General features: G+C 48.0%; 1 long non-coding RNA gene across 1 annotated transcript in view; it reads left to right on the forward strand.

Moving 5' to 3' along the window:
• The first annotated feature begins 11224 nt into the window (after positions 1 to 11224).
• Positions 11225 to 12621, forward strand: part of LOC144595542 (uncharacterized) — a 5940-nt gene continuing 4543 nt past the window's right edge. The window contains exons 1-2 of the long non-coding RNA XR_013547510.1: positions 11225 to 11353; positions 11445 to 11498. This is a non-coding gene — a long non-coding RNA (uncharacterized LOC144595542). The remainder of the gene's footprint in view (positions 11354 to 11444; positions 11499 to 12621) is intronic.

Below are 12621 nucleotides of genomic sequence, written 5' to 3' on the forward strand. Positions count from 1 at the left end.
GAAGGGTCTCGACCCAAAACGTCACCCATTCCTTCTCTCCCGAGATGCTGCCTGACCTGCTGAGTTACTCCAGCATTTTGTGAATAAATACCTTTGATCAGGTGTTTGATATGGCAAGAAACTGGTTGCACAGCAAAGTTGTCCTATTACATACAGACGTGTATGGCAGTTTGTTTCTCTTTATTTTCCAGGTCAGGGTTTGATAGGGATTTTGTTTCCGATTCCAACTTGCCCTGGAGAAGGTGGTGGTGAGTTGATATTTTTAACGATTTGAATGGATTTTGTCTCTACAGCTATCGTGCTACAATGCTGAGAACTATATTCTGAACTCTGGATCTTCCTGTTTGCTCTATCTATTGTATTTGAGTTTGACTCGCTGGTATTCGTATATGGTATACCTGATCTGTTCGGATGGCATGAAAAACAAAGCTTTTCATGAACGTTGTTACACATGACAATAATAAACCTAAAGCGAAACCTCCTGCTGGTCAAGGACCTCTCAGTGATGTGGGATATAGATCTCGTGGTGATGAGGAGTGGCAGTGTACTCCCAAGTCGGGATGGTATGTGACATGAGGGGATAGCTGCAAATGGTGGCATTCTCATGCTGTTGCTCTATTTTTTTGATACAAAACGGACATATTTTTCTTTACAAATTGGAGCATTGCCAAAGGTTTGCTTCACCCACATTAGGTTCTGCGTGGTAGGCTGCCCAGGAAGGTCAGAGCGTATGGGATCCAGAGATAGCTGATAAAAAACTTATGGGTAAAACATTGGCTTCATGGAAGGAAGCAGGGTGATGGTGGAAGACTGAGGACATCTCTGATGTCCGGGTATGGAACATCTCATCTTGGGCCCAGATGCGGCGTAGATGGAGGAATTGGGAGTAGGGGATAGAGTGTTTGCAGGAAGCAGGGTGGGAAGAAGTGTAGTTGAGATAGTTGAGAGTCAGTGGGTTTGTAATAGACGTCAGTCGATAGTCTATTTCCTGTGATGGAGACTGAGATCAAGAAAGGGGAGGGAGGTTTCGGAGATAGTCCAAATGAATTTGAGTGTAGGATGGAAATTGGTGGTGAAGTTAATGAAGTTGGGAGATCATGTTACCGTTAATAATAATATAATAATATATTCCTTTATTCGTCCCGCACCGGGGAAATTTGCAGTGTTACAGCAGCAAAGTGGATAACAAGAGAGCATTTCACGTCCCGGCTTCCACCGTATTTCCATGTCGTACCGTAGCAGGTGCATTCGCATTCGCTGGAGTCTGGGGCTTAATTTGTGTAGCGGCTTGGCGAGCAAGCCCACTAATGGCTTGTGGTCAGTAAGGATTACTGATTGACCGACGATGAAGTCATGAAACTTTCTGCATGCGTACAATATGGAGCACAGCTCCTTCTCTATAGTCGCATAATTGCGCTCGGCCGCGTTCACGCGTCGTGATGCATATGTAACCGGTCTCTCGTCTTGCATCAGGACCGCTCCAAATCCACTGTTGGAAGCGTCTGTGGCAATTGAAACGGGTGCGTTCACATTGTACAGTTTGAGTACGGGTGGCGATGTGAGAAGACACTTCAGCTTGTCTACTGCCTGTCTGTGCTTCTGCTCAAAATGCCATGCTACTCCTTTTTCTGTTAGCTGTCTAAGTGGGGCGGTGATCTCCGAGAGGTTCGGAATAAACTTGGCCATGTAGGTGACCATCCCCACGAAAGTTTGCACTTCCGCCTTGTTTGTCGGGTATGGCATTTGTAGCATGCTGCTGACACGAGATGGGTTTGAAAAGTCCGGGAGCAGAGCAAGGACGCCCGTTAGCTGAGAACAAAAGTAAGTGTTAATTGCAGTGGAAAAGGCAGTTTAAAAAGAGCGCCAAGAGGACGCTAATAGTCAGTTTGAAAAGTCCGGCACCAAAGTGATGGCGCACAAGTTGGTGCAGTGTGTTTCCTGCAGGATGTGGGAAGGTAGAGACACTGCTGGAGCTTCTGGGAGCTACACCTGCAAGAACTGTGTCCAGGTGCAGCTCCTGACTGGACGTGTGGCAGAGTTGGAAAAGCAGCTGGTTGACCTCAGGGCCATCCGGGAATGCGAGAGTTTCCTGGATAGGACCTACTGTGAGGCTGTCACGCCAAGGGTCCAGGTCGAGCGAAGGTGGGAGACCGTTTCAGGGGGGAGCAAACGTGGACTACAGGAGACCCCGGTGGCTGTGCCTATTGCAAACAGGTACACCCTATTGGGAACTGTTGGGGCAGAAGACGCTTCCAGTCCGAGCGGCGGACGTGTTGGCGGTTCTATCCCAGGCAAGGAAACGACCGGGGAGACCGAAGTCAGGAAGAGCCATAGTAGTCGGTGACTCCATTGTCCGAGGTACGGACAGTAGATTCTGTGGCGACAGGCGGGAGTTGAGGATGGTTTGTTGCCTCCCTGGTGCCAGGGTTCAAGACATCACGGAGCGGCTTCAGAACATCCTAGCGAGGGAAGGTGATCAACCGGAAGTAGTTGTGCATGTGGGCACAAACGACGTCGGGAGGAAGAGGAAGGAGATACTGCAGCGTGAGTTTAGAGAGTTAGGAAGAAGACTGAGAAGTAGGACGTCGAGGGTGGTTATCTCTGGACTGCTGCCTGTACCTCGTGCTGGTGAGGGCAGGAACAGAGAGATCGGGGATATGAATGTATGGCTGAGGGGCTGGTGCAGGGAGCAGGGACTTAGATTTCTGGACCACTGGGATCTCTTCTGGGGTAGGGGTGACCTGTACAAAATGGACGGGTTACACCTTAACAGCAGGGGGACCAACATTCTGGCAGGTAGGTTTGCTAGTGCTACAAGTGTGGCTTTAAACTAAGTAGTGGGGGGGAGGGGTTGACAAATTGGGAATATGGAGATGGAGTTAAAGGGGAAGCGAATACAGGAGAAACTGTAAATGACTCTCGTATGAATGGGAAGGGAAGTTCTAGAAGGGATATGAGAGTAAGGTCAGGGCCAATTGTGACCGGTGTGAGAGGGGAGCTAAATACCAAAGTTAAAGTGTTGTATTTAAATGCGCAAAGTATAAGAAATAAAGTGGATGAGGTTGAGGCTCAGTTAGACATTGGCAAGTATGATGTTGTGGGAATCACTGAGACATGGCTACAAGAGGATCAGGGCTGGGAGCTGAATATTCAGGGGTACACAACGTACAGAAAAAACAGACAGGTGGGGAGAGGGGGTGGGGTCGCTCTGTTGGTAAAGAATGATATTCACTCCCTTGCAAGGAGTGACATAGAATCAGGAGATGTAGAATCAGTATGGATAGAGATGAGGAATTGTAAGGGTAAAAGTACCCTAATGGGAGTCATCTACAGGCCCCCAAACAGTAGCCTCGACATAGGGTGCAAGTTGAATCAGGAGCTAAAATTGGCATGTCACAAATGTAGTGCTACGGTGGTCATGGGAGATTTCAACATGCAGGTAGACTGGGAAAATCAGGTTGGTAATGGACCCCAGGAAGGAGAGTTTGTGGAGTGCCTCCGAGATGGATTCTTAGAACAGCGTGTACTGGAGCCTACCAGGGAGAAGGCAATTCTGGATTTAGTGTTATGTAATGAACCTGACCTGATAAGGGGACTCGAGGTAAAGGAGCCATTAGGAGGCAGTGACCACAATATGATAAGTTTTACTCTACAAATTGAGAGGGAGAAGGGAAAATCGGAGGTGTCACTATTACAGTATAGCAAAGGGGATTACAGAGGCATGAGGCAGGAGTTGGCCAAAATTGACTGGAAGGAGGCCCTAGCAGGGAAGACTGTGGAACAGCAATGGCAGGTATTCCTGGGAATAATGCAGAAGTTGCAGGATCAATTTATCCCAAAGAGGGGGAAAGATTCTAAGGGGAGTAAGAGGCACCCGTGGCTGACAAGGGAAGTCAAGGTCAACATAAAAATAAAAGGGAAGAAGTATAACATAGCAAAGAAGAGTGGGAAGCCAGAGGATTGGGACTCTTTTAAAGAGCAACAGAAGATAACTAAAAAGGCAATACGGGGAGAAAAGATGAGGTACGAGGGTAAACTAGCCAATAATATAAAGGAGGATAGTAAAAGCTTTTTTAGGTATGTGAAGAGGAAAAAAATAGTCAAGGCAAATGTGGGTCCCTTGAAGACAGAAGCAGGGGAATTTATTATGGGGAACAAGGAAATGGCAGACGAGTTGAACCGGTACTTTGGATCTGTCTTCACAGAGGAGGATACAAACAATCTCCCAGATGTTCTAGTGGCCAGAGATCCTAGGGTGACAGAGGAACTGGAGGAAATCCACATTAGGCAGGAAAAGGTTTTGGGTAGACTGATGGGACTGAAGGCTGATAAATCCCCAAGGCCTGATGGTCTGCATCCCAGGGTGCTTAAGGAGGTGGCTCTAAAAATTGTGGACGCATTAGTGATTATTTTCCAATGTTCTATAGATTCCGGGTCAGTTCCTGTGGATTGGAGGGTAGCTAATGTTATCCCACTTTTCAAGAAAGGAGGGAGAGAGAAAATGGGAAATTATAGACCAGTTAGTCTGACATCAGTGGTGGGGAAGATGCTGGAGTCAATTATAAAAGACGAAATTGCGGAGCATTTGGATCGCAGTAACAGGATAGTTCTGAGTCAGCATGGATTTACGAAGGGGAAATCGTGCTTGACTAATCTACTGGAATTTTTTGAGGATGTAACTAGGAAAATTTACAGGGGAGAGCCGGTGGATGTGGTGTACCTCGACTTTCAGAAAGCCTTCGACAAGGTCCCACATAGGAGATTGGTGGGCAAAATTAGAGCACATGGTATTGGAGGTAGGGTACTGACATGGATAGAAAGTTGGTTGACAGACAGAAAGCAAAGGGTGGGGATAAATGGGTCCCTTTCAGAATGGCAGGCAGTGACTAGTGGGGTACCGCAAGGCTCGGTGTTGAGACCGCAGCTATTTACAATATAAATAAATGACTTGGATGAAGGGATTAAAAGTACCATTAGCAAATTTGCCAATGATACAAAGCTAGGTGGCAGTGTGAACTGTGAGGAAGATGCTATGAGGTTGTAGGGTGACTTGGACAGGTTGTGTGAGTGGGCGGATGCATGGCAGATGCAGTTTAATGTGGATAAGTGTGATGTTATCCACTTTGGTGGTAAGAATAGGAAGGCAGATTATTATTTGAATGGTGTCAAGTTAGGAAAAGGGAACGTACAACGTGATCTGGGTGTCTTAGTGCATCAGTCACTGAAAGGAAGCATGCAGGTACAGCAGGCAGTGAAGAAAGCCAATGGAATGTTGGCCTTCATAACAAGAGGAGTTGAGTATAGGAGCAAAGAGGTCCTTCTGCAGTTGTACAGGGCCCTAGTGAGACCGCACCTGGAGTACTGTGTGCAGTTTTGGTCTCCAAATCTGAGGAAGGATATTCTTGCTATTGAGGGTGTGCAGCGTAGGTTTACTAGGTTAATTCTCGGAATGGACATGTTAGTGGCAGGAAACACGTTCCCAATGTTGGGGGAGTCCAGAACCAGGGGCCACAGTTTAAGAATAAGGGGTAGGCCATTTAGAACAGAGATGAGGAAAAACTTTTTTAGTCAGAGAGTTGTGAATCTGTGGAATTCTCTGCCTCAGAGGGCAGTGGAGGCCAATTCTCTGAATACATTCAAGAGAGAGCTAGATAGAGCTCTTAAGGATAGCGGAGTCAGGGGGTATGGGGAGAAAGCAGGAACAGGGTACTGATTGAAAATGATCAGCCATGATCACATTGAATGGCGGTGCTGGCGCGAAGGGCCGAATGGCCTCCTCCTGCACCTATTGTCTATTGACACGCCTGCTTGCGAGATGACGTGTCCCACATATTCAATCTCGTTTGAGCGCATTAACGACTTTCTGGGATTGAGCTTTAGGCCGGATTCTTTCACCCGTTGGAGTAGGGCTTTCACCCTTGCGTCATGTTGTTCTGCATTCACACCCCAAACGAGAATGTCGTCAACGACTATCTCCACCCCTTCTAAATCGCCGAACTCTTCCTGCATCGCCCGCTGCCAAACCTCACTTGCGGATGAGATTCCAAATGGAAGGACGAGGTATCGGTATTTCCCGAAAGGAGTATTAAATGTGGTCAGACGTGAGCTATCATCACTCAGTGGGAACTACCAGGACCCACTTGGAGCGTCAAATTTCGAGAACCATTCTGCCTTCGGCATGTGGGCTGCAATGTTCTCGAACGTCGGCATCGGGAAATGCTCCCTATGAATGGCCGCATTGAGGTCACGTGGGTCAAGGTATATGCGGACTTCGCCATTAGGCTTGCTAACAACAGTCATTGAATTCACCCAATCTGTCGGTTCGTGCACAGGGGTTATGACTCCCAAGTTTTCCATGCGCTCTAATTCGTCTTTGACCTTATCCCTGATCTTATAGGGATAGTGCGGGGTGGGTTTTGCTTAGGTTGCACGTTCTCTTGGAGCGCTATGTTGTACTCATGTCTTTTTAGCCTTCCCAGCCCTTGGAAAAGCTCACGGTTTTCCTCAATGATCTTCGCAGTGTATAGTGGGCTTGCACTCACGCCATCAACTGCCTCCTTTCGTATAAGAAGCCCTAACTTTTCACACGTTAGCTTCCCAAATATGGGTTTCACATTCCCCCTCACTATTTGAAAGACAACCCTATATTCTTTCTTACCTACTTTGACGTTCCCCTTTGCCTGTTCCACAGGCTTCATTGTATGTCCAGAGTATGATCTCAGTGTTACGTTCGTGTTCAGTAAGGCAAGACCAGTCTTTCTGAACAAGTGCTCTGGCAGAATGTCAACTTGAGCTCCAGAGTCAAGTTTGAAATCAATGTTCACATTGTTGATGCTGCACATCTGTCCCCATTCACGCGTCGACTCAATCACATCGTCAATCACGGCGTCAATGTAAAATACATCAACGTCGTCGTCCACAGGCTCAGGCAGCGGAGAAGTGTTGATCTGGAACTCAACGTCGCGGACGTCACGGCTCCAGTCCCCGGCCTTCTGTCTGATTAGCCGGTCATGTTGTCGGGGCCGTGGGTGGCTGCTGGGCGCTCCATTTACCGGGCAGTCGGGGGATCTGGAAAGATGTCCAATCTCTCCGCAGGTGTGACATCGCATGTACTGAGCGGGGCAGTAGTTGCTTTTATGCTCACTGGTGCATGACCGACAGTCGGTATCCTTACCAGAATCACGGATTCCTGTCTATGGTTGTCTGGGTCGCAAATCCTTGCCTCGGCCCCATGGCCGACCGGCGCTGTCCCGCTACACGTAATCAACAATCTCTTCAGTGTCGATGGCGGTCGGGGCAATCTGCTTCATGTGTTCGGCTGATGCCTCGGCAATCAAGCACATGTCACTGCATTTTTTCAGTGTTAAATCATCGCATTGTTAGCTAGATAGAGCTCTTGAGGATAGCGGAGTCAGGGGGTATGGCGAGAAGGCAGGAACGGGGTACTGATTGAGAATGATCAGCCATGATCACATTGAATGGCGGTGCTGGCTCGAAGGGCCGAATGGCCTCCTCCTGCACCTATTGTCTTGTAGTAGTTTCTCCCGGAGCGGCTGGCTGGTGATGCCACAGCATTGTAGTAGTTTCTCCCGGAGCGGCTGGCTGGTGATGCCACAGCATTGTAGTAGTTTCTCCCAGAGCTGCTGGCTGGTGATGCCACAGCATTGTAGTAGTTTCTCCCGGAGCTGCTCGCTGGTGATGCCACAGACGATTCTGTCTCGCAGCAATGAGTCATGGATAATGCCAAACTCGCAATCATTAGCTAAAGACTTCACTGCAGTCAGGTAGCTGGAGAAGGTCTCCCCTCGCCGCTGATTACGTGTATGAAAGATGTATCTTGAGACAGTTAAGTTCTTCCTTGGTCCACAGTATGTCTGAAACTTATTCTTCAACTGTTGTATTTTGTCACATTCCTCCTGGGCAAACTGAAAGGTCTCATAAATCTGCTGAGAGGCCGGCCCTGCTATGTGTAGGAATGTTGCACACCGAATCTTATCTGGCTTACTCGTCAGTTCTGTTGCCGTCTTGTACAGTTGGAATGCCCTTATCCAGTCCTTATAATTCTCGGCCAAGTTCCCTTGCATGGAGAGTGGTCCCGGTGGCTTGAGTCCAGACATTCTTTTTTTTCGTTTCTTTTTTCTTCTGACACCATGTAATGTCCGCTGTTGTGACTAGCACAATGAATATACGCCCGACATCTTGTAAGAAGATTTTAATAAACCCCCGCCCCAGGAAACTTCTAGAAAAACACCTGACCTCAGTCACAAGGCAAAAACACATTTGCCAGCTTCTGCTTTTGGCCTCCAGGGGGCACTGGCATTTATATTATATATACATCACAGACACTACTAACACAAAGATAAACTGAGTTTTACTGCTATGCTGTTTGTAGAGGGTTTGGCACACCTGACCATAAGGACAGCAAGGTCCGGCCAGACCATTTCACACGTTAAGGGCGCCTCTGAGCATCACACCTGTGGTCTAAACCTGTCCACTGAAAAGCAGCTGCAACAACCAGGTGTGGATTGTGGGCGGAGTCTGCGATGCATGCAGTTTTCCATCTTTCAAAGTAATATAGTGTTTTTGAATAAAGTTGATTTAGGTGATTTAAAAAAAAATAGGTGTCGGAATTTATTGAATTTCTAAGTACCTTATCATGACATCTCATTCAAAGATTCTAGTCGCATTCGTTTTGACCATTAAAATCAAACACTGACACACACTGCGCTATGAAAACACTTTTCATTCATTATTTAGATCAATGAGGCAAGCACAAAGTACAGTGACGTGTGAAATGGTCTGGCCGGACCTTGCTGTCCTTATGGTCAGGTGTGCCATACCCCCTACAAACAGCATAGCAGTAAAACTCAGTTTATCTTTGTGTTAGTAGTGTCTGTCTACGTGTGAGCTTTGGCCTTTAATAAACATAGTGAAATGCCTGTGGATGTGCTTGCCTCATTGATCTAAATAAATGAATGAAAAGTGTCTCATAGCGCAGCGTGTGTGTCAGGGTTTGGTTTTAATGGTCAAAACAAATGCGACTATAATCTTTGAATGAGATGTCATGAGAAAGTACTTAGAAATTCAATAAATGCCGACACCTGTCTTTTTAAAAATCAACTTTATTCAAAAACTCTAAATGAGATATCATGATAAAGTACAGGCGGCAACCTTGCAAACCTGGGGACAGCATGTGACAGTGCCCACAATAAGCAATGATACTGGCCGACAAGCCAGCTGTCGCTGAGAAATTTCAAACCGGATAATTTCTCAGCGACACGCCGAGATCCACCACTATTTTTGGAAGACTCCTCACGATCATGCCCGCGAACTGTCGGCGACAGCCTAGTCGCCAGCAGTCGCCTTAAAATCGCCTAAGTGGGACAGGCCCTTAACTTCCCCTTGCTACCTTCACCAGCATGTGGCATTGGGAGCAATGCGGAGATTACTCTCTCTGTGGGAGTGCTCAGGGAGAGGTAGCAACTCTGATGGGGGTCATGTCGTGGTGCTTTGAGGGTAGTTTGTCCACCTTTGGTCCCCATCTGGCATCCAGCTCTCACCTGTGGCTCCAAGAAGCTGTTAGCATGCGGCAATGGCCACACCCTGGAAAACTGCTTCAGCTGACGTGCTAAACCACGCGAGGGTAACTGACGGGTCTCAGACCCTCAGTGAGTTCATGGACTTGCTCAGCCCAGCATGCAAGGTCTGTGCTGGCAGATTGGGTGGAGGAAATCCACTGGAGGGTTCAACAGCCGAGAGGGCGGCTCAGCAACGCACTGTGGAGCGCAAAGGGCATGTCAAAGCACGAAGAAGACATGGCCATCCAGTGCAGCCAAGAGAGTTTCCAGCCGTAACGTCTAACCATGCCACTGGAATCCACCTCCTGCGGCCGAGAGTGGGGTTGCTCGTGTGTAACAACCTCTCCACCTTCATCTCTCCCGTCCATAGGTTTTTGTGCAAGTCTAAAGACTGCACAACCATGCTATTGGTGGCTACCACGAGCCACCACCACTATCTTTGTGCTCCTGCTTTTTAACCTTTTGCCAAACTCCCTGTATTCATTCTGCAGGACCTCATCCCTTCATCCTTCCCCACGGTGTGTCAGAGCCAGGCTGAACACCACAGACCTGACTGCTGCTGCTGCACTGCCCTGACTGGTGATCTCCACCAACAGTATCCAAAGGCCATACCTGTTGTCGAGGGGGTGTTTACAGGGGACCTGCGCTGCCTACTCCCATTCCTGGTACTCTCTGCCTGCATCCTTGGCATGACCATCCTGCAACAACTCGTATCAATGACATCTTTATAAGAAAATAACTGCAGATGCTGGTACAAATCGAAGGTATTTATTCACAAAATGCTGGAGTAACTCAGCAGGTCAGGCAGCATCTGAGGAGAGAAGGAATGGATGACGTTTCGGGTCGGTAGGACTGGAGTCACTGACATAGCTTGTTGTTTGTTTGGTTTGTTGTTAGTCTGTGAGCTGAAGCGAGGAACGCGCAGGTGTGCTTGATCAGTCTGAAGAAGGGTATCGACCCGAAACGTCACCCATTCCTTCTCTCCTGAGATGCTGCCTGACCTGCTGAGTTACTCCAGCATTTTGTGAATAAATGACATATTTATCCTCATTCTATGGTGTGCCTGCACTAATAGGTTGGGGTATTGTGTGTGTAGATCAATCATATTTATCTCTGTCTATATAACCTTCGCCACATATCCTATGCTTGGTACACATTCCACTTTGTAATCCAGTCCAGGATTTAGGTAGGACTGGAGTCACTGACATAGTTAGCTTGTTGTTTGTTTAGTTTGTTGTTAGTCTGTGAGCTGAAGTGAGGAACGCGCAGGTGTGATGCTCACTCGGCATGGGTTTAATAAATGTTTTATGGTTCACCCAATACTTCATAATGGATTGATTACAAACAGTGTGTAAGAGTCAGCAAGTTATAATGCAGTTTTAGAGGACTTTGGCCAGGCTATATTTGGAGTATCGCGAGCAGTTCTCATCGTCCCATTAAAGGAAGGATATGGAGACTTTGGAATGGGTGCATCCATCCAAAGACAGTGAACATCCACCTTATCTTTGCCACTCATGGTTTTATTAACTTCTGTAAAGTCACGCTTCAGCCTCCAATGATCCATGAATAAAATACCCAGCCTCTCCTTGTTACGGAAATCTGAAACCCGCAGTCACATGGTTTCTGTGAAAAGCCAAGGATGTGGATGGGGTGAAACTGAAAGCACTGAAGCTCAATAAAACCAAGGCACAACCTGGGCACTGGTCACACTGACAACCTGAAGCAGCCACTCACCTGTCCGGGACACTGAAGGAAGGAGCTGGTAATCAGTCACTGTGCGTTTTGCTGTCTATTGGTCTGCGTTACACTTATTCAGTGCTGTCTCTGGTGTTCAGTTCACTCACCTTCCAATGTTATTTCTGGCAGAGTGTGGGCGGTGAGATCGTGTGATCGGAGCCACAGACACTACTCGCGTGAGAGGTAAGGCCAAGAGAGGGGTCAGAGACCGGCAGTAGCTGTGGGATTGGAACGACGGAGGTATAGAAGGATGGACAGGTAGAGTGGGAGCGGTGAGATCGTGTGATCGGAGGTGGGTTACGAGGTGGGGTGGGAGTAGGGGAGAGGGGAGTGGATTAGGTGGGGGAATTTGGGTGGGAGTGGGTGGGTGAGTGTGGATGGGGAGGAGGGCAGTGGGGCTAGGGGGAGGGCAGTGGGTGGAGTGGCGGGTAGGGGAGGGGGGGACTGGGGGGAGTGGAGAGGGAGTGGGGGAGGGGAGGGTGCTAGACCAATGCAAGATAGGTTTTGGGGAGTTTTAAGGGGGGGTTGTGGAGATGGAGTGGGTGAGAGGGTGCGGGGGAGGGGGAAGATGGTGTAGTGGGTGTGGGGGGAGGGGGGTATAAGGGAGGTTGAGGGGGGATGAAGTGGGTGAGTGTGTCAGTGGGGGGAGAGTGGAGGAGGGGAGGGTGCTAGACCAATTCAGGAGAGGCTTTGGGTCCACAGTTCGCTCAAGCTCCATCGCAGGGGGCACGGGGCCGAGGTGAGTGGCTCCCTCTCCCCTTCCCTGTTCCCCCTCGCCCATCCAGCCGAGGCCCGCAGGAGAGATTTGGCCCAACGGGTCCACCTCAGTCTAGTAACATATAAAAATTTCACTTAATAAACTTTGACATATATAAGCCATTTATACAATACAAAACAATATACCTGTAATGCTTTCAGAATTAGAAGAGATGTATTCCACAATTTTTCATAATTTTGGTCACACACGTGACTATGAATGTCCCGATAATATCTATCTATCTATCTATCTATATACTATTAAAACTCAGATCTTGAATATATATATATATATTCCACTGATGTCGGCTGAATACGGCAATTCCGGCAAAACGGTGAACCGTAGCGCCACGATTTTTGTACCGCCTTAATCAGCATGCGGTTCGCTGCTGGAAAATGATATTTTTATTTAATTCGGACGCATATTTTTTAAGTTACAGAGGTTTAAAAGTGCTGCCCCCCCTGATTTATCGAAGTTTTGACAGAAGGGGGGCGCTGCGGTGCGGATTGTGATGTCACAATGCCCCTGTGAGATGAACTCGAGCTGACC

The sequence above is a fragment of the Rhinoraja longicauda genome, chromosome 1 (assembly GCF_053455715.1).
Source record: "Rhinoraja longicauda isolate Sanriku21f chromosome 1, sRhiLon1.1, whole genome shotgun sequence".
In the NCBI taxonomy this organism is placed as follows: Eukaryota; Metazoa; Chordata; class Chondrichthyes; order Rajiformes; family Arhynchobatidae; genus Rhinoraja; species Rhinoraja longicauda.